Raw genomic sequence first — 21761 nt, 5'->3', positions numbered from 1 at the left:
CGGAGAGGGGACCTTCCGAAGAGAGGGTCCCTGCTCCGGGGGTGCTGGCTCAGGTGCTTGTGTAGGAGGCAAATGTGCTTTTTATGGGTTGTGGCTTTTATCAGAATTTCATAGAGCTGGTGGGGGGAGGAGATTTGGCTATTTTGGTTGGCCAGCGAGACGAAAACCACTGGAAACTTCTCAGCTGTGTCGGGGTGAGGATTTGACACCCTGTGGCCGAGCTCAGGGTCACACGCAGCCCTGTTGGAATGAGTTTTGTGCTGGGTGTGATGTTGCTGGTGGCACCTGTTGCTGCCCCGACCCACGGCACCCCCGAAGCACAGTAAGCAGCTGGAACGAAGTCTCAGATGTCTGGTGGATCTTGGTGAGGAGATCCTTCTCCAAAGGGGAAGGGGATCCAATGGATCTTGTGCTGGGAAGGGTCTTGGGTGTGGATTTGAACTTTGGGGATGGATCTGCCAAGTGTTTGGCACACGGGTGTGGAGGGAAGAGCAAAGGGATGAGGCTCAGCTCCCTTCGTGGCTCCGAGAGCTGCAGAACGCAGGTGATGCTCTGAGGATGCGGGAGCGATTTGGGTACCAGCCCTGAGCCGGTGGCTTTGTAGGGATGTGCTGTCCCTGCTGCGGGGTGGAACTGGGACCAGCAAAGATCTGGGGCTGGTGATTTGAATTTCTGTGGGCTCAGAACTGGAGAGAAACCCCAAAATGCATCACCTGGAAGCCTTTGGTGCGCACTGCAGCTGTCTGTGATGGCGCTGTGCTGCGAGGGGTAGTTGGAAGGTGGTGCAGAGCCCCTCGCCCTTGCGCCAGGCCCCTCTGGGCTGCACAGCTGGGGCTGGCACAGCTGGTTTGTGCTCTAGAGGCCATTTCCGCAGCGGTCAGAGGCTCCCGGGCTCTCTGCAGCCGGCCGGGCTGATGGCTCCGTATCTCATGCTCCATCTCGCGCAGGGGTGCAGGTGCCACATCCTGTTGGCAGCGCAGAGCAGCAGCGGGTGAAGGCGGTTGCAGGCGCGGGGCTGAGCTGAGAGGTGGGGACCCCGTACCCAAAACGGGGAGTCTGCTCTGGGTTGGGGCCCCCAGGCTGGTTCCCACCCCCATGAGATGCTCAGATCGAGGCCTGGGCTGAGCTGAGACCACAGGAAGGGTGAGGGGGCTGGAGGGCTCCGAGCACCCACTTTGTGTGAGGATCCAGCCCAGACGCTTCCCTGCAGCCCGCGGGGACCAGTGCACGTAGATCTGGGTGGTATCGTGCCTGGGGAGCCCGTCCCTCTCCCCTGCTCGCTCCGTCCCTTGCAGTTCTGCACCAGCAGCCGGAGAACCCAGAAAGCTGCAAAAACGGGAGCGGGAACGCAGGAGGTGGCAACAGCACCCTGGAGAAGATCCGCTCAGAGCTGCGGAAAGAGCTTTGCTTGCCAAATCTGCAAGGTAACGCCAACCACAACGCATCTCCACACTGTCTGCTTTCCCAAAACCCTGCAGCACCCCCAAACTGGAGAAGCAAGTGAAGCTCAGGCCGTCCCCGTGTTCCTGGGGAGCCAGCAGGACTTAAACCCTTGTCCTTCTTTGGATGGGCAGGGGATAAGGTGGCTTCTTGGTGGCTGAAGATGGCACCGCCTGTCTTTCAGAGGCTGGGGGGTGCAAGATCTGCCCCGGGGGCTGGATGGCGAGTGGGACCAAGTGCTTTTGGGCTGATGAAAGGATGCGCTCGTGGAGCGAGAGCCGGGGGGACTGTGCGAGTCGGGGGGCCGAGCTGCTGATGCTGAAGGACGAGGACGAGCTGGTAAAGGGACCGATGGCATCGGGGATGTGGGACGGGTCCCGGGGCTCAGCACCCACCCCTGTGCACAAACCTCTGCGGAGCCTTGGCCGGTGTCAGTGTGGGGGACACTGGTGGGGCTCGGGGCTGCGTGGGGACAGGCTGGAGCCTGTTTTGGGATGGCGATCAGTGACACATCAGTGTCACCACCTGCTCTCTCCCCCGACACAGGATTTCCTAAACCAAATCATTGGGAAACCCAGCAGCTACTTCTGGATCGGCCTCTCCCGCTCCTCTCATGGGGAGGACTGGACTTGGCTGAACGGCTCCCGTGTGGACTGGAGACGGTGAGCGCTTGGGGTGCGATGGGTGTTGGGATGGGGGCACCCCAGGGACCCTCGTGCTGTGACACAGGATCTTCCTGCAGCCCCAGGTTCTGGCTGGGCCGTTGGTCTGGAGGAAACTGTGGGGTGCTGAAGGGGAACAGCATCATGTCTCAAAGGTGCAGCTCGGGATCTCCCTGGATCTGCCAGAAAGAAGCCACCCAGCTCTGAGGGGGCGGCGGGGGCACAAAATGGGCCAACAGCAGGAGAGACACCTGGGAACGGGCCAGGATCAGGCCCTTGGTGGGGGCTGCGGTACTGGAATTGCTCAGCAGATCTGCACCAATTAATTATGACGTTAATTTGGCTCCGTGTGGTGTTTCCAAGCAAGTTTGCTCACGGGGAGGGGTGGAAGGAGCATCCTGCTGTACCAGAGAAGCCTCCTCGTGCACACCCGCCCTCGTGCACACCCTCGTGCACACCCTCGTGCACACTGTACCCATCCCTTTCTGTCCAGGGGGGAGGATTAAGAAGAAATCAAGCAATCCAAAAGTAAACACGCGGCAGGTGAACGGCTGCGAGGCAGCGCCTGGGCCAGACCCAAGGAGCGCGAACACCCAGACCCCAGTTTGCTGACCCGAGGAGGGGGACAGGGGACATGGACATGGGGGTGGCTGCAAGTCCAAGCCACGGCTGCCACATCGGGGTGACGGGGAGGAGATCAGAGCATCTCCCTATAGAATAAACCTCCAAAAATAGCACACCTGAAATTTCCCCCTCGGCAGAGGGGATCAGCCACAAGCTGCTATTAACCCTCCACGATGTGTTAGCAATGGTGTAAATTCATTTTGGTTTGAGGTTACAAAAGCAGAAACGCCTCACAACGCTGACACAAAGCTGAGATCAAAGAATCCTCGCTCGGGGTTTGACCACAAGTGTCTTTCCAGCGTTTGCAGCTGCGGGGACACTCGGGGACACTCGAGGGGTTTGGAAAACTCCCCGCTCTGCCGCTGCCCCGCGGAGCTCAGTCCCGCTGCTTTTCCCGTCCTCGGTGTTGCGTGTGTTGGTTTTGGTTTTGGTTTTGGTTTTGGTTTTGGTTTGGTTTTATCTGGGTTTGGAGAATCTGGAGGCAATGGGCAGAAATACAAAGTGGAGACCCCGACCTCAGCCAGGAGCCCCAACCGCTGCTCTGGGCTGTGTTTTGGCGTCCCGGTGAATTACCCAGCGCTGAGTTTGTCCTGGTTCTCCTGGTCATTTCCTCCGGCTTAAATCTCGGTGGCTTGTTTCTGGCAAACCCATTGCAGTGGAGCGATGCAGATGTGGGAATGCAGCTGACCGCCCCGAATCGCGGCACAAGCCTTCGCCTGGACGGGACCCAGCACCGGCGACCTGGGGAGCACCGGGACGGCCATCAGCCTGGCGCCGTGCGCCCGCACCATGTGTTCAGTTAGAACAGTTCTCTCATCACAGTGTTTTCCCCCCACAACCTGAACCGGCACAGCCGCTGCCAGCTCAGCTGATGGTACCACCCTCTTGTTTTTCCAGCTGTTGGGAAAGCAGAACTATCGGTAATCCCGTGCTCACCCCAAAAGATAATTACCCCTCCCCACACCCCTATGTGTGTACTAACAAATATAAGCTCTGTCAGATCGATTGCAATTTACACATTATTGCACTTTGCATTTGGGTATATAATAGGAATAAGGGTTTAATTGCTTTTTCCCCTCTCTTCTCCCTGTTTCGCAGCTGGGCTGCAGAGAACAAACCCGTGTTGCTCTGGTTTCTATTCGCTCCTATGAGCGTTGCTGCCGCCTCCAGGGGGATTTTGGGGGCAGCCGGGTCTGTGCTGAGCATCGCGCTGGGAAACATTTCCCCTGGGCTGGGGCTGTTGGAACCTGCTCGTGAACCGGAGCGAGGGGCACTCACAGGGCTGCTTGTAACGCGGATCCGTCCCACCAGCTCCACTCCTGCCCGCGCGTCTGGTCGATGCTCAGCCCCATCCAGGCTGCGGGGCTGGTTCTGGTCATCTCCCCGATGAAAGCCTGGGAGAGGAGAAGAGACTCAGAGGTGATCGCGTGGCAAAGAGACCTGATCCTGCCCATGAGGGTCTGGTCGGGATGGGCCCGGCACATCGCGGGTGCTGACTGGGGGCTGGAGGGGTTGGTGGGTGCTTTGGAAGAGATGGGAGTGTGGTCTGGAGATGACGGGCAGGGCTGGAGACATTCAAACCCGCCTGGACACGAATCTGTGTGATCTGCTCTGGTGACCCTGTGTTAGCAGGTGGGTTGGACTGGATGATCTCCAGAGGTCACTTCAACCCAACCAGCCTGGGACTCTGTGTGGATGATTCGGTGAAGCAGGTTTTTTTTGCGGTGACAGAGGAGCCTGGAATCTCATAGATGGGGCAACATGTATTTGCCCTTTTCCCTTAACCTCACCTGAGTTCTGATTTATGTTTTGAGGCTCTTTTCCCCCCTGAAATAATAGAATCATTTTGGTTGGAAAACACTTGCAAGATCATTGAGTCCCACCGTTCCCCCACCGCTAGCTCTGCCCCATGTCCTGAGAACCTCATGTCCGTCTGTCCAGCCCTCCAGGGATGGCGACTCCAGCACTGCCCTGGGCAGCCTGTTCCAATGCCCCACAGCCCTTTGGGGAAGAAATTGTTCCCAGATCCAACCTCAACCTCCCCTGGTGCAACCTGAGGCAATTTCCTCTGCTCCTGGCGCTTGTTCCTGGGGAGCAGAGCCCGACCCCCCTGGCTCCAAGCTCCTTTCAGGCAGTTCAGAGATCAGAAGGTCTCCCCTCAGCTCCTGTTCTCCAGCTGAACCCCCAGGTCCCTCATCCTGACCCATCACACTGGTTGTGTGGGCTCGGGTGCTTTGCCAGCCAGGAAGGAGAAACCTCAACCACAACGTGGCTTTTTGCACAAAGAGAAAAGCTTAAAAGAAGCTCAAAGCAGAGGCGCCACTCGGGCCCTTCCCGCCGCAGTTACTCACCTTCTCCTCCGCGCTCTCCAGCACCGCCAGCTGAGATCGCTGGTACCCGCAGTTCTCCGCCGCCTCCTCCCAGGTGCTGGTTTCTCTGGACACCCAGTAGCACTTGGCTGCGAACGGCCGCCAGCCGGCGGGACAGAGCCGGCACGCCGCGGCGCCTGCGGCACAGGATGAGTGTGAGCGCTGCTTCAGCCCCTGGGCACCGCGGGCGAGGGGCAGGGCTGGGGCACCGGGCTCTTGCACCCCCTTGGGACACTTGAGGCTTTTCCTGCCCTTGGAGCCCTTCCAGGTGCAGTTTTGGGGAATGTGGACTCTGCCCGTGCTGGAAAAATGTCCCTTGGTAATGGGGGAAAAGCAAGAGGAGCAATAGAGGAAGGTGATGGGCGCAGGGTGGGGCAGGGAGAGGGCGACGAGGATGGGGACAGCAATTGGGATGACTTGGGGGTCCTGCGGTGTTTTCCCAATGTTCCTGGCCTTGTTGTCCCCCTTCCACATGGAAAAGGGGCAACAAGGCGAGGTCCCCAGCACCGAAGCTGCGGGTGATGCTGAACGGTACCTGTGACGTTGTGGCTCCCTGGCTCACACAGCCGCTGTCTGAGCTGCAGCTGGAAGCAGCTCAAGGAGCATTTGAACTCCGGGACGTCCCGGCGGCTGCTGGTGACCAGGCAGGATTCCCAGGAGCATTTGCTGGCTGGGGTCTCCATGTCCTGGCTCAGGACGGGGCCGTTTCCACCTGAAATGAGGACGGTCTGACCCGCACATGGTGCTGCTGTGTTGGGACCGGGAGACGCAGGCGCTAAGGTGACCCCCTTGTGCAAAGCAGCTCTGGGGGACGGAGAAAGGTGCTGCCTGGGGACGGGACTCTGCGGGGGGACCCCTGGGGTCTCTGAACCACCGTCAGGGTGGAGAAAGGGACTTATATCAGGACAGGCTCCAAAACCAGACAAATCAGCCCGTGAAGGACACGCTGGCAGCTTTTCCCCTCCTGCCCCGTGGGGATCGCTGTGCAGAGCTGGCCCAGGAGCTGCTCCCTGCTAGAAATACAGGAGGAATCCGCTCCGGCCCAGGCAGGGGCTGGGCTGTGATGGTTTGGGGGAGATTGTCACCGTTCCGGGGTGACAGACCCTGCCGCTCACCCTGTCCCTGCAGCAGCCACAGCACGACACCCGTCAGGACCGCGGTCCCGACCCATCCGGCTCCCAGCAGCGCCCAGTACCAAGGACCTGCAACAGCGACCAGAACTGGCAGTGAGGGAGGAAGCAGCTTTTCTGGGCTCTTTGACCAGTTTTCGATGCCCTTTGTTTCAGGAAACTTAGCGAGAAAACCTTGCGAGTGCCTGTAGGAGCCGTGGAGCTGAGAAAAGCCACAACTGCTTTGGTTGCTTGGCCGGGGAAGCTGCAGCGAGCGAAGCTGCAAAGCCTCAGCCTGGGAGCTGGGCTGCTCTCCTCCTTGTGCTGCACCCGGGGGGCTCCGGGGGTGGGAAGGACCCAAAGCAAAGCCCTTGGGGTGCTTGAAGAGATGGGGAGAGGGTGCAGGTCGCTGTGCGGGTCCTGCTCAGCCTTCTTGAGCTGCTAAATAGTGGAGCACATGAAGCCCTGTGTGAAGGGGTAGGGGTGTCCTTGGGGGTCGGCTGTAGTTTTGCTCCCTTTTCAAGAAAATTGGGCTATGGGAAAGGAATCTGCATGTGCTATCGCTCTGTGCCGGGCTGGAGATGGGTAACGATCCCACTCCAAGCAAAACATTGGGTGTTGGCCACCGTGGGCTCAGGAAAGCGCTGGAAAAGGCCCAGAAAGTCCATTGTCCCTGTGCTTCCCTGCAGGGCAGGGGTCTGGCAGCACCGGGACACCCGCTCCTCCAACCCCCCCCATCACCAGTCCCACGGGGCCGGGATGAGCGGAGCAACAGCACCCGACACGGTCACTCACCGGGAAGCTTCGCGCGGGCGCCGGGAGCCGAGCGCGGCGGCACCTCTGGCCTGGCGTAGACGGTGGTCAGCGCCACGGCCGCTCCCTGCCCTCGTGGCATTAAGAGTCAGACTTAAAGGTGCCTTTGGTCCCCACCCTGGAGCAAAAGTGAGCTCAGAGAGCTGCGGCAGCGGCGGTTCCTGTGGCTGCAGTCACAGCTCCAACCCCATACGCGTCGCCGGCCCCGGCTGTCACGTCCCCCGCTTCGCGCTCTGCTCTTCCGCTGCTGCACCAGCCCCGAGAGCTGCTTCCCAACCACGGCTGCTGCTTTCCAGATGTTGAGGCGACCTGGGGGGAGAAGGGGAGGTGTCTGAAGGTCTTTACCCATTGGGGAAAGCGGGTTCCTCCTCCTGGTGCCAGAGACATGCCGGTGATGACATGTACTAACATATATGTATATATCGATAGTTATCTATCTCCTACCTGCTTTTAACCAGCAGCAGAGATCAAGGATGTGACTCACTTGCGATGTGCAGGGGCTGGTTGATTTGGGGTTGGTTTTGTTTCCGCAGCTCTTTGGGTCTGTCTCGGCGCTGCTCCCAGAGGCGAGAGGAGCAGAGCTGCTGGTGCGGGAAGCGCCAAACCCGCTGCATCCAGCCACAGCCATGGCCACGGGATTGTTCGGTCTTTCTAGGGGCAAATTTGGAGAGAGTCCACGTGGTTTCGTGCTCCTGCAAATGCTCAAAACGCAGCATTAAAAATCCTGTCTGGAAAAAGAGGTGGCAACAAAAACCAGAGATGTTCCCCCTAAAAAAATAAAGGAAGAGGTATAGCATACATTTTATTTTCAAGGTGCAATTTGGCTCATTGAGTGTTGGATCTTGTGGTTGATCCCTTGCTTCAGCTGCTTACAGGGGGACACATCACCCCCTCTCTCAACCCCCTTGCTCTTTTCACCTTATCTTTGTCATTCTCTCTTCTTTCCGTCTTTCTTTTCCTTTCCCAGGCCAATGTGTTTTAGCACAGGACAAAAGTGCTGCACTGAGTCCAAAAGTCTGGGTTCACGTCATCAAGTTCTCACTGGCCCCTGCAAAAGGAACCTGAAAAAAACACCAAACACAAAACCCAAAAAAACCCAAACAAAGCAAACAACTCAACGCAAACCACAAAATGTATTATATAATACATGTGCAGCCCAAAGCAATTCCTGAGTGCGCACAGGCAAGTGACTGGCAGGGACCCTCAGCACCACATGGAACACTCTGTGCGGGTGTTTCTCCCCATTTCTCTCAAGGGCGAGGAACAAGCCCATGAAACTTTCTCCCCGGGCCGGGCTGGGTCAGGATGGGCTCTGCTGGAAAACCCGACGTGCGGCCTTTGCCAATGCGGACAGAGCCCTCGTGTGGGAACCAAAGATCCTGCACACCCAGCCCGGCTGGGAAATCAAACTGCACACAGAGATGATCGTGGAATGATCAGGAACAACATGAATCATAGAATCATTTTGGTTAGAAAAGCCCCTGGAGCTCATGGAGTCCAACCATAGCCCACCCCTGCACTGCCCCATGTCCTCAGAACCTCATGTCCGTCTGTCCAGCCCTCCAGGGATGGTGACTCCAGCACTGCCCTGGGCAGCCTGTTCCAATGCCCCACAGCCCTTTGGGGAAGAAACTGTTCCCCTGACCCTCCCGCAGGGGCTCTGAGCCCCCTCCTGTCTGACTGGAAGAGCTGCAGCATCCAAGCTCTCCCTTCCAGCCCATGCGACAGCTCCACCTCGCCTGCCCTGCCCACCCCTCCTGCCCAGCCCGGACCCTCCTGCCCAGCACTGCAGGCGGGGGACTCGTCCCACCAAGTCCCCCCATGCCAAGGATGTCCCAGCTCTGGGAACGGCCCAAGGCTTCCAGCCAAAGGCACTTGCAGCCCCAGCCCCTGGGAGCCGCCCGTGGGGGCCGGGGGCAGCGCAACCCCCCTGAACCCTTTCCCTGCCCAGGAGGAGCTGGGGAGGCTCTTGGGCTGGGGCGGAACACGGGGAGCCCCAACATTCCATCCTGGGACACCCAAAGAGTCCTTAGTTACCAGAACCAGAGGGACGATGGCGCAGCCACCACTGCGGCTCCCAGCGCTCGGCCCCTGAGCCCTCCCGGTTTTTCAGCTCCTGCAGCCCCTGCAGCCGATTGTGCTCCCCTAGAGCTTCTGCCCCCCAGGTAGGGACCCACCGCGACCCCTGCAGCCCGGGACGCTCCTGGGGGCAAGAGCGGAGGTGAGCGCCGGCCATGGCTCCTGTCTCTCTTGCAGGCTCAGCCCCCCTGTGCCCACTGCCCGGGCAGGAGCAGCCCTTCCCCGCAGCCTGGGCACCCCCGGCGGGGGGGGCACCCCCGGCCCCCCAGGCCCCACCAGCAGGTACGACACCCCTGTCTGCTCGGACACCCCGGCACCTTCGGCCCCTTCGCCATCCCCGACCCCGGGCACTCCCAGCACCCGCCACCCCTGTCCCCGGCACATACGGCGCTGGGCAGAACCGGGGCCGTCGGCGCTGGGGGCCGGTTCGGGGGTGCCCATGGAGGGTCCCCCCGGCCCAGCACGGCTCCCTCTCCCCCACACAGGGCTGCAGAGAGCACCGTGCGGCTGCTGGTTCGACCCCCGGGTGTTCCAGTTCCAGTGGGCCATGCCCTACGGCCACCAGGGCACAGCGGTGGCCCCAGCCCCTGTGTTGATGCTGACGTCCATCCCCGGCTACCAGCACATCCAGGGGCAATGGGCACAGCCCTACAGTTCCAGCATGGCCACCGCTGCGGGGACACCTGGGGGCAGGAACAACCCCCAGAGGAGCAGCAACGTCCCCACCAGCTCCTCTGCTGCTCCCCAGAAGAAAGACCAGGAGGACCCGGGAGCTGAGCTGCACGTCTCCGAGGAGATGTTACTAGAAGAGGCCCATGGGCTCTTTGGTATCTCCCAGGATGCCGTGGGGGTCACCAAGGATGGGTGCAGCAGTGGCCCGATGGCTCCTGACCCTGCGGGCACCAGCGCAGAGGGGAGGGCGGTGGCCACAGCTCTAGTGGCGTCACCAACAACCTGTCAGAGCCACCAGGACAGCGAGGGGCTGTCAGCAGAGATGGTCAACTCCAGCACAGCCACCCCCATGGGGACACCCCCGGGCAACAACAACCCCCCGGACACCGATGTTCCCCCCAGCCCCTCTGCTGGCCTCTCCATCCAGGAGCCTGGGGACCTGGGAGCCAGCCTGGGCATTTCTGACGAGGAGCTGATGGAGGAGGCCCTGCAGCTCCTCGGATGCCCCCCGGCCCTGGGGCAGCTCTGCCAGACTGGTGCCAGCAGCAACCCCACGTATGGGGACACCCCTGGAGGGGGGAGTTTGGTGGTTCCAGCCTCCCCGCTGCGACCGACGTCCATCACCACCTACGAGCAAGTTGAGGAGCTACTGGGACCACTGAACATCTCCGTCATGGCCACCACCATGGGGACACTGCCAGGCAGCACCAGCCCCCTGGGCAGCACCAGCCCCCCCAGCACCTCTGCTGTCCCCCCCCACACAGCTCCTGGGGACACAGTGGGACACCTCACGGCTTTGCAAGAGGTGCCACTGGAGGAGGCCCTTGAGATCTTCGGCTGGTCCCTGGACGTGCTGGGGGTGGCCCAGGACACTCCCGCCAGCAGCCCCAGGCCAGGGGAGCAGCGGGGGCAGAAGCGGGGGCAGAGCCCCTCGGCAGAGCCCCCCAGCAAGTGCAGGGCTCTGGCAGGGAGCAGGGGGGTGGGAGGGGGGGATTAGACCAGAGAACACCGAGGGTGGGGGTTGGGAGACGAGGGTGCAGTATTTGGGGGTGGGGGTCTGGGGTGTGTGGGAGGAGTGCGAGTGTGTTTGGGGGTCTAGGGGGTTGGAGGGTGTGGGAGGAGGGTGGTGGGTTTGGGGTGGGTGGGTCAGGGGAGGTGTGGGAGGAGGGGGGTGTTTGGGGTGTTAGTGGGGGCGGGAGGAGGGGGTGGTGGGTTTGGGGTGGGGGGTCAGAGTAGCTCTGGGACCTTTTCTCTTGTGTTTCTGTATTAAACCTTGTTTGTCCAGAACTGCTCCGTGTCTGTGTGGGAGGGGGAGGGAGCGCAGTGAAACAGCCCCAGCCTGGTGTCTGCCCATTCGGGATCCCCCATCAGGGGAAGGGCTTCTCATCCACATGTTTCTCCTCAGGGCTTGCGCAATAACTTCTCTGTGCTTCGCCACAGCCCCTGTGGGACCCTCACTATCCTCCAAATCCTCTATGGGCCACCTGCCCTTTGGGGAAAGGGGAAAGAGCATTTAGGCTGGATTTTAGATTCAGACCGGACTTAACAGAGACATGTCTTACAATGAAGGTGGTGGGACCCTGGAAGAGGTTGCCCACAGGACGTGTAGAAACCCAACCTTGGAAGCATTTTAAGTCAGGTTGGATGGGACTTTGAGCAATATTATCTAGTGACAGATCTCCCACTTGCAGGGGTTGGAACCACATGACCTTTAAAGGTCTTCTCCAACACAAACCATTCCATAGCTCCAAAAAACCCCAGCAATGGTCCTCAAGGTCCCCCATCTCAGCCTGCAAATAGCACAACCACCCCAGACACCAAAGTTATCTGCAAAGACTTTTAATAACCTCAAAGGATTAAAATGTGACCAAAAGCCCCAGCGCAGACTGCCACGGGCCCCGGCTGTGCCACAACATGCACCTGGATTCCAATAAATGAATCGCTCAACAGAAGAACAACATGCGCAAAAGTGCTGCCCCCAAACCTCCATGGCCTCCCCAGCCCTGGGGGTTCAGCCCCCTCACTGTGGCCCAGGGCCGGGCTGGGCTCAGAGGCGCACGAGGAAGGGCAGGTTGAGGGCATCGGGGATGTGGAGCTCGTCCAGGTGCAGGGGGGATGCGGCGAAGGGCAGGTGCACGGGGAAGAGGTGGCTGGTGTCCACCAGGAGCTGGCCGGGTCCCCCTCCATACTGCTGCTGCAGCTGCTCCTGTGGGGACACAGAGCTCACGGGCAACATTGATCACTGGCTTGGGCTACGGAGACGGGACGGGCGGCTGCAGTGGGTGAGCGGCAGCAGCTTCAACCACACGTGAGTCCCGTTGCGAGCCAGGGCCGTGGGGAGACCGTCCTGCGGTGGGACGTGGCTGTGGGGACTGTCCCGTGCAGGCAGCCCTTGTCCCCTCCTGCTGCCTGAGGGGACAGCCGCTCCCCCAGGGTGCCAGCGCTGTCTGTGCTTCTTGTCGCAGGTACCTGGTGTACGACCAAGGCGAGTGTGCGTTTTTTCATGGCCTTGGTGTTGTGAGTTCAAGCTGCTCACAGCTCCGGCCGTATCTCTGCAGCAAGCCCCAAGCCATCATGTGAAAGAGAGGATGGAGAAAGGACCTTCTCCGTGCTGGGACCTCCACAGCTTCACCTCTTCCAGCAGCACAGCGTGACCTGGGGCTGTTCTTCCCTCAGCTGCAGCTCTGGGTTTCTCCAGGTCTCAGTAACAACTCGCTGCCCGGTCTCAAGGAGAGGGACCTGCAGGAGGGGCAGACACCGGGGATGGTGACATCTGGCTGTGTGGATTGGGAGCCGGGGTTGCACATGGAACTGGTTTCTTTCTCCTGGGCCCACTGCAGCGCTCATCTTGCTTTTCTGACAATTCCCCTGAATCTGCTTTTGCACTGTGGTGATGGAGCTCGAGGTGCTGCTGCCAGATGAGATGGGCGCAGGGAGCTTGGCCAAGGTCCCCAACCTTGTGCTGGCATGTGAAGTGACTTCGTGTGGCATCTGTTACCGATACACTCCTTGCTGCTATTTTTTGTAATTAAAACGTGGTAAATATTCACGCGTGTCCCTTCTGTTCCGCAAAGTGCTTGTTGAAAGCCACTGTTGTCCCCATCAGCCCTTGTGTTCCTGCGCACGGGGGCTTGTGTGCCGCCCCCCAGAAGCTGCTGCCGCAGGAGCCCCAGCAGCAGCTGAAAGCAGCCGTGGGCGTTGGGGACAAACCCACCTGCTGGTGGGTGAACAGACCTCCCTGCGTCCCCTGCGAGCGGTGGCTGTGCGGGACGGCCCCTTCCCAGTGCTCCCAGTCCGTCCATCCTTGGGCTTTCCAGTCGGGGCAGATTCCAGCAGCGCTGGGGATGCTGTTGGGACAGTCTCAGCCCATTTTTCTTCCTTAGCTGGGAAAACCCTATTTGTGGAGGCTTCTGCCATGGGCAGAGGTTCCACTTTCTTATTTTTCTTCCCCATGACATTTGTTTGTTTTGTTTTTATTTCCCTTCCCGTAGCACTCACATCACTTCACTTCCTCTCGACCTTTGCCCCATTCAGGCTGCGAGTCCAGCTCAAAGAGAGAGAATCCCGCACATCAGAGCCGGGTTCAGGCTGCGGTGGGTGAAAAGTGGGAGACGTAGGATCACATCCCCCTTTTTGAGGCGCCTTTTCCCCCGGGTCAGGGTTGCTCTGGCCTTTTGGGGCTGCAGCAGCTCAGTATGACCTGATGGACGTGGCAGCTGTGACAAGCTGCCCTTCTCATGGCACCTTTTGATGCTGTGAACCACAGCCCCCCCTTTTTCATAAGGGACACAGCACAGGTAGCTGAGCGAGGCTGTCAGCTCTGCAGCATCTCTGGGAGCTCGGCTTTTGTTGCTTTGCCTCTGTGCAGTCAGATTAGATGCAGAAAAGCCTTTAAAACCTGCAGACCTTCACACTAAAGTGTGTGTTGCTGGTCGAGAAGCCGCAACCCTTCCTGTGTTTGGTGTTTCTCAAATAAAATTTCCTAATATATCTCCGCAGGGTTTTCTCTACCTGCTCTGGTCACAATCGAGCCCCTTCCGTGTGCTCACACTGCCCAGGCTGGAAACCACTTTCCCCTAAAAAGGACTAAATACCTAATTTGGGGCTGTTTCAATAGGTCCTGACAGTTTGTTTTTTCCTCTCATTGGGGTTGAAAAATCCTCGCATGGGATTTCTTCCTCGGTGCAGAAAAAGATGAGCAAATCTTCCAAAGAAACCAGTAAATGTGCCATTTCCCACCTTTATATTTTCTGTAAGTTCGGGGCTGTGTTTTCATTTTTGACCTTCCCCGCCCTTCAGTTGCTCCTGTCCCGGGTCCCAAAGGGAGCAGCTGAGTGTCTCTTGGAAATGCCTTGAAAACAAGGAACGAAGAGGAACAGCTTGATTTCCTGAGCTTTTTGGGCCATTTTCCATCTTTCCCCTCAAAGGGCTCATTTCTAACCCCTTGTTTCCAGAGTTTCCCAGGTTTTTTTGGCAAAGCAGCAAAATGGTGATGTGCTTTAAACCCAGGCTGGAAAACCAGTGAAATTGCAGGGAAATTGGTAAAAGTGGCGATGCTGGGATAGGTTTGGGTGGGGAGAAGCAGTGACCGAGGCAAGAAAACACCTTTCGAGCAGCTGAAGGGAGGAGATAAGGGTGGAATGGATCTGGTTTTATTTATTTCATAAAAATCCCGATTCTCGCAATCCTGGTAGGAACGTTCTGGGAGGTCGCGGATCATTCTCGCCACGACGCCTTATTTCTCGTGCAAAATGACCCATCTGGACAGAGCGGAGCAAAGTCTGGAATGGTACATTTGCCAAACTGTGGATCTTGGGTTTGTTTGCGCCTTTTTTCAATTATTCAAGGTGCCTAGTTTGGTACCTTAGAAGAATATGGCTCAACGTTGAATAGAAAAGGCTTCACGTTGTCAGGAGCTGCTTCCCTTGATGAGACAAACACATTTTCCCTGGCTCAATTCAGCACAAAGGGCGTAAAGTTTCGTTTTCGGGCTGCCCAGCGCATCGCATGCGCTTTCTTGCAGCCTCGCTGCGCTTGCCGAGCGCTCAGAGGCTCTTACTTCTCCCCGCAGAGCTCTGGCCTGGAGAGGAACTTGTGGAGATAAACCAGAGGAGCGAAAAACCGCAGAAAAAGCCAGTTTTCTCAGGGCTGGATGGGCCCCGTTGGAGCCAGAGGCACCGCTGGTGATCCTCCCGCCTCTCCCGCTATGGCCGAGGAAATTGTCTATGCTGACCTGGATATCAGGTCTGGAAGGTGCAGCAGGAAAGAGCATTCGCTTCCTCAGCCTGGCAGTAAGTGCATTGAGGGGTTTTTTGGGGGATATTTACTGTCTGGCTGTGGTTGTGCTGGGAGGCTCCTGCCCCCCAAGCGGGAAGGGAAGGGCCCGTGGCTGTGGGGAGCGATGGAGGATCCCGTCTGCTCTTTGTGATTCCTTCAGTAGTTTTCTCTGGAAATGGTTTTAGGGTTTATTTGAAATGGGGTCAGTGTTGCCCGAGTCCTACCAGCACCTTTGAAATGCTGCTTTTCTGCCCGCGGCCACCACGTTGTCCCCTTACACCTCCCTCACCCTTCCTGCTGCGCCTGCTCTGCCTGCAGCCAAGATTTAACTGCTGCTCTTTCCCCTCTGGAAGAGATCTCTGCGTGGTGACGGCATCTTCAGGCAGCATCCCACAATGTCTTTTCTTTGCAAGAATTCCATGATTTGCCCCAAACACACCCCTTTTGAGCTCAAAGGACTCTGCCAGACCCACCACCTGATGTTAAGGTGGAATCGGATGTTCCTCCTTTGCTGTTTTATTGCGAAGCAGATGACAAACCTTTGCTGGTCCAGGTCAGCTCTGGCTTTGGCCAGAAGCATCATCCTGCCCTCCCATCTTGGTCCACATCTACCCTTGGCTTCTAGTGACTTTACAACATCCAGGAAATTGCCAATTCTTGCATATCTGGGTAGAACCAACACAACTTCATCACGTGCATCTTTTCCCCAGCGCCAGCAGGGTCGGGAGGAGGGTGGCAATGGCAAAACATGGACAACCAACCAAAGCTGTAGAACGACCAGCAGTAGCACCACAGAGGGATTTTGGGGAGGAAAGAGCCCCAATCTGCGCTGCAGGTCTGGCTGGCTGGATGCGGGGCTGGGACAGGGCTTTTCTGCCAAGAGCTCCTTTCCCTTGCAGCATCGAGCTGTCCCCGGTGGCACCGAGCGGCTCTCTGCGCCGGCTGGACCGGGAACCTCGTCCTCGGGGTGGCCCTGGTGGCGATGGGATGCTCGTGTGAGTAGATCTGCTTGTTGGCACGGGGACAACCAAAGGACAATCCGGAGAGGGGACCATCGGAAGACAGGGTCCCTGCTCCGGGGGTGCTGGCTCAGGTGCTTGTGTAGGAGGCAAATGTGCTTTTTATGAGCTGTGGCTTTTATCAGAATTTCATAGAGCTGGTGGGGGGAGGAGACTTGGCTATTTTGGTTGGCCAGCGAGACGAAAACCACTGGAAACTTCTCAGCTGTGTCGGGGTGAGGATTTGACACCCTGTGCCCGAGCTCAGGGTCACACGCAGCCCTGTTGGAATGAGTTCTGTGCTGGGTGTGATGTTGCTGGTGGCACCTGTTGCTGCCTCGACCCACGGCACCCCCGAAGCACAACAAGCAGCTGGAACGGAGTCTCAGATGCCTGGTGGATCTTGGTGAGGAGATCCTTCTCCAAAGGGGAAGGGAATCCAATGGATCTTGTGCTGGGAAGGGTCTTGGGTGTGGATTTGAACTTTGGGGATGGATCTGCCAAGTGTTTGGCACACGGGTGTGGAGGGAAGAGCAAAGGGATGAGGCTCAGCTCCCTTCGTGGCTCCGAGAGCTGCAGAACGCAGGTGATGCTCTGAGGATGCGGGAGCGATTTGGGTACCAGCCCTGAGCCGGTGGCTTTGTAGGGATGTGCTGTCCCTGCTGCGGGGTGGAACTGGGACCAGCAAAGATCTGGGGCTGGTGATTTGAATTTCTGTGGGCTCAGAACTGGAGAGAAACCCCAAAATGCATCACCTGGAAGCCTTTTGTGCGCACTGCAGCTGTCTGTGATGGCGCTGTGCTGCAAGGAGTAGTCGGAAGGTGGTGCAGAGCCCCTCGCCCTTGCGCCAGGCCCCTCTGGGCTGCACAGCTGGGGCTGGCACAGCTGGTTTGTGCTCTAGAGGCCATTTCCGCAGCGGTCAGAGGCTCCCGGGCTCTCTGCAGCCGGCCGGGCTGATGGCTCCGTATCTCATGCTCCATCTCGCGCAGGGGTGCAGGGGCCACATCCTGTTGGCAACGCAGAGCAGCAGCGGGTGAAGGTGGTTGCAGGCGCGGGGCTGAGCTCAGAGGTGGGGACCCCGTACCCAAAACGGGGAGTCTGCTCTGGGTTGGGGCCCCCAGGCTGGTTCCCACCCCCATGAGATGCTCAGATCGAGGCCTGGGCTGAGCTGAGACCACAGGAAGGGTGAGGGGGCTGGAGGGCTCCGAGCACCCACTTTGTGTGAGGATCCAGCCCAGACGCTTCCCTGCAGCCCGCGGGGACCAGTGCACGTAGATCTGGGTGGTATCGTGCCTGGGGAGCCCGTCCCTCTCCCCTGCTCGCTCCGTCCCTTGCAGTTCTGCACCAGCAGCCGGAGAACCCAGAAAGCTGCAAAAACGGGAGCGGGAACGCAGGAGGTGGCAACAGCACCCTGGAGAAGATCCGCTCAGAGCTGCGGAAAGAGCTTTGCTTGCCAAATCTGCAAGGTAACGCCAACCACAACGCATCTCCACACTGTCTGCTTTCCCAAAACCCTGCAGCACCCCCAAACTGGAGAAGCAAGTGAAGCTCAGGCCGTCCCCGTGTTCCTGGGGAGCCAGCAGGACTTAAACCCTTGTCCTTCTTTGGATGGGCAGGGGACAAGGTGGCTTCTTGGTGGCTGAAGATGGCACCGCCTGTCTTTCAGAGGCTGGGGGGTGCAAGATCTGCCCCGGGGGCTGGATGGCGAGTGGGACCAAGTGCTTTTGGGCTGATGAAAGGATGCGCTCGTGGAGCGAGAGCCGGGGGGACTGTGCGAGTCGGGGGGCCGAGCTGCTGATGCTGAAGGACGAGGACGAGCTGGTAAAGGGACCGATGGCATCGGGGATGTGGGACGGGTCCCGGGGCTCAGCACCCACCCCTGTGCACAAACCTCTGCGGAGCCTTGGCCGGTGTCAGTGTGGGGGACACTGGTGGGGCTCGGGGCTGCGTGGGGACAGGCTGGAGCCTGTTTTGGGATGGCGATCAGTGACACATCAGTGTCACCACCTGCTCTCTCCCCCGACACAGGATTTCCTAAACCAAATCATTGGGAAACCCAGCAGCTACTTCTGGATCGGCCTCTCCCGCTCCTCTCATGGGGAGGACTGGACTTGGCTGAACGGCTCCCGTGTGGACTGGAGACGGTGAGCGCTTGGGGTGCGATGGGTGTCGGGATGGGGGCACCCCAGGGACCCTCGTGCTGTGACACAGGATCTTCCTGCACCCCCAGGTTCTGGCTGGGCCGTTGGTCTGGAGGAAACTGTGGGGTGCTGAAGGGGAGCAGCATCACGTCTCAAAGGTGCAGCTCGGGATCTCCCTGGATCTGCCAGAAAGAAGCCACCCAGCTCTGAGGGGGCGGCGGGGGCACAAAATGGGCCAACAGCAGGAGAGACACGTGGGAACGGGCCAGGATCAGGCCCTCGGTGGGGGCTGCGGTACTGGAATTGCTCAGCAGATCTGCACCAATTAATTATGACGTTAATTTGGCTCCGTGTGGTGTTTCCAAGCAAGTTTGCTCACGGGGAGGGGTGGAAGGAGCATCCTGCTGTACCAGAGAAGCCTCCTCGTGCACACCCGCCCTCGTGCACACCCTCGTGCACACCCTCGTGCACACTGTACCCATCCCTTTCTGTCCAGGGGGGAGGATTAAGAAGAAATCAAGCAATCCAAAAGTAAACACGCGGCAGGTGAACGGCTGCGAGGCAGCGCCTGGGCCAGACCCAAGGAGCGCGAACACCCAGACCCCAGTTTGCTGACCCGAGGAGGGGGACAGGGGACATGGACATGGGGGTGGCTGCAAGTCCAAGCCACGGCTGCCACATCGGGGTGACGGGGAGGAGATCAGAGCATCTCCATATAGAATAAACCTCCAAAAATAGCACACCTGAAATTTCCCCCTCGGCAGAGGGGATCAGCCACAAGCTGCTATTAACCCTCCACGATGTGTTAGCAATGGTGTAAATTCATTTTGGTTTGAGGTTAGAAAAGCAGAAACGCCTCACAACGCTGACACAAAGCTGAGATCAAAGAATCCTCGCTCGGGGTTTGACCACAAGTGCCTTTCCAGCGTTTGCAGCTGCGGGGACACTCGGGGACACTCGAGGGGTTTGGAAAACTCCCCGCTCTGCCGCTGCCCCGCGGAGCTCAGTCCCGCTGCTTTTCCCGTCCTCGGTGTTGCGTGTGTTGGTTTTGGTTTTGGTTTTGGTTTTGGTTTTGGTTTGGTTTTATCTAGGTTTGGAGGATCTGGAGGCAATGGGCAGAAATACAAAGTGGAGACCCCGACCTCAGCCAGGAGCCCCAACCGCTGCTCTGGGCTGTGTTTTGGCGTCCCGGTGAATTACCCAGTGCTGAGTTTGTCCTGGTTCTCCTGGTCATTTCCTCCGGCTTAAATCTCGGTGGCTTGTTTCTGGCAAACCCATTGCAGTGGAGCGATGCAGATGTGGGAATGCAGCTGACCGCCCCGAATCGCGGCACAAGCCTTCGCCTGGACGGGACCCAGCACCGGCGACCTGGGGAGCACCGGGACGGCCATTAGCCTGGCGCCGTGCGCCCGCACCGTGTGTTCAGTTACAATAGTTCTCTCATCACAGTGTTTTCCCCCCACAACCTGAACCGGCACAGCCGCTGCCAGCTCAGCTGATGGTACCACCCTCTTGTTTTTCCAGCTGTTGGGAAAGCAGAACTATCGGTAATCCCGTGCTCACCCCAAAAGATAATTACCCCTCCCCACACCCCTATGTGTGTACTAACAAATATAAGCTCTGTCAGATCGATTGCAATTTACACATTATTGCACTTTGCATTTGGCTATATAATAGGAATAAGGGTTTAATTGCTTTTTCCCCTCTCTTCTCCCTGTTTCGCAGCTGGGCTGCAGAGAACAAACCCGTGTTGCTCTGGTTTCTATTCGCTCCTATGAGCGTTGCTGCCGCCTCCAGGGGGATTTTGGGGGCAGCCGGGTCTGTGCTGAGCATCGCGCTGGGAAACATTTCCCCTGGGCTGGGGCTGTTGGAACCTGCTCGTGAACCGGAGCGAGGGGCACTCACAGGGCTGCTTGTAACGCGGATCCGTCCCACCAGCTCCACTCCTGCCCACGCGTCTGGTCGATGCTCAGCCCCATCCAGGCTGCGGGGCTGGTTCTGGTCATCTCCCCGATGAAAGCCTGGGAGAGGAGAAGAGACTCAGAGGTGATCGCGTGGCAAAGAGACCTGATCCTGCCCATGAGGGTCTGGTCGGGATGGGCCCGGCACATCGCGGGTGCTGACTGGGGGCTGGAGGGGTTGGTGGGTGCTTTGGAAGAGATGGGAGTGTGGTCTGGAGATGACGGGCAGGGCTGGAGACATTCAAACCCGCCTGGACACGAATCTGTGTGATCTGCTCTGGTGACCCTGTGTTAGCAGGTGGGTTGGACTGGATGATCTCCAGAGGTCACTTCAACCCAACCAGCCTGGGACTCTGTGTGGATGATTCGGTGAAGCAGGTTTTTTTTGCGGTGACAGAGGAGCCTGGAATCTCATAGATGGGGCAACATGTATTTGCCCTTTTCCCTTAACCTCACCTGAGTTCTGATTTATGTTTTGAGGCTCTTTTCCCCCCTGAAATAATAGAATCATTTTGGTTGGAAAACACTTGCAAGATCATTGAGTCCCACCGTTCCCCCACCGCTAGCTCTGCCCCATGTCCTGAGAACCTCATGTCCGTCTGTCCAGCCCTCCAGGGATGGCGACTCCAGCACTGCCCTGGGCAGCCTGTTCCAATGCCCCACAGCCCTTTGGGGAAGAAATTGTTCCCAGATCCAACCTCAACCTCCCCTGGTGCAACCTGAGGCAATTTCCTCTGCTCCTGGCGCTTGTTCCTGGGGAGCAGAGCCCGACCCCCCTGGCTCCAAGCTCCTTTCAGGCAGTTCAGAGATCAGAAGGTCTCCCCTCAGCTCCTGTTCTCCAGCTGAACCCCCAGGTCCCTCATCCTGACCCATCACACTGGTTGTGTGGGCTCGGGTGCTTTGCCAGCCAGGAAGGAGAAACCTCAACCACAACGTGGCTTTTTGCCAAAGAGAAAAGCTTAAAAGAAGCTCAAAGCAGAGGCGCCACTCGGGCCCTTCCCGCCGCAGTTACTCACCTTCTCCTCCGCGCTCTCCAGCACCGCCAGCTGAGATCGCTGGTACCCGCAGTTCTCCGCCGCCTCCTCCCAGGTGCTGGTTTCTCTGGACACCCAGTAGCACTTGGCTGCGAACGGCCGCCAGCCGGCGGGACAGAGCCGGCACGCCGCGGCGCCTGCGGCACAGGATGAGTGTGAGCGCTGCTTCAGCCCCTGGGCACCGCGGGCGAGGGGCAGGGCTGGGGCACCGGGCTCTTGCACCCCCTTGGGACACTTGAGGCTTTTCCTGCCCTTGGAGCCCTTCCAGGTGCAGTTTTGGGGAATGTGGACTCTGCCCGTGCTGGAAAAATGTCCCTTGGTAATGGGGGAAAAGCAAGAGGAGCAATAGAGGAAGGTGATGGGCGCAGGGTGGGGCAGGGAGAGGGCGATGGGGATGGGGACAGCAATTGGGATGACTTGGGGGTCCTGCGGTGTTTTCCCAATGTTCCTGGCCTTGTTGTCCCCCTTCCACATGGAAAAGGGGCAACAAGGCGAGGTCCCCAGCACCGAAGCTGCGGGTGATGCTGAACGGTACCTGTGACGTTGTGGCTCCCTGGCTCACACAGCCGCTGTCTGAGCTGC

This window comes from Nesoenas mayeri (genome assembly GCF_963082525.1).
Source record: "Nesoenas mayeri genome assembly, chromosome: 25".
NCBI classification, from domain to species: domain Eukaryota; kingdom Metazoa; phylum Chordata; class Aves; order Columbiformes; family Columbidae; genus Nesoenas; species Nesoenas mayeri.
This window is presented reverse-complemented; position numbering follows the sequence as displayed.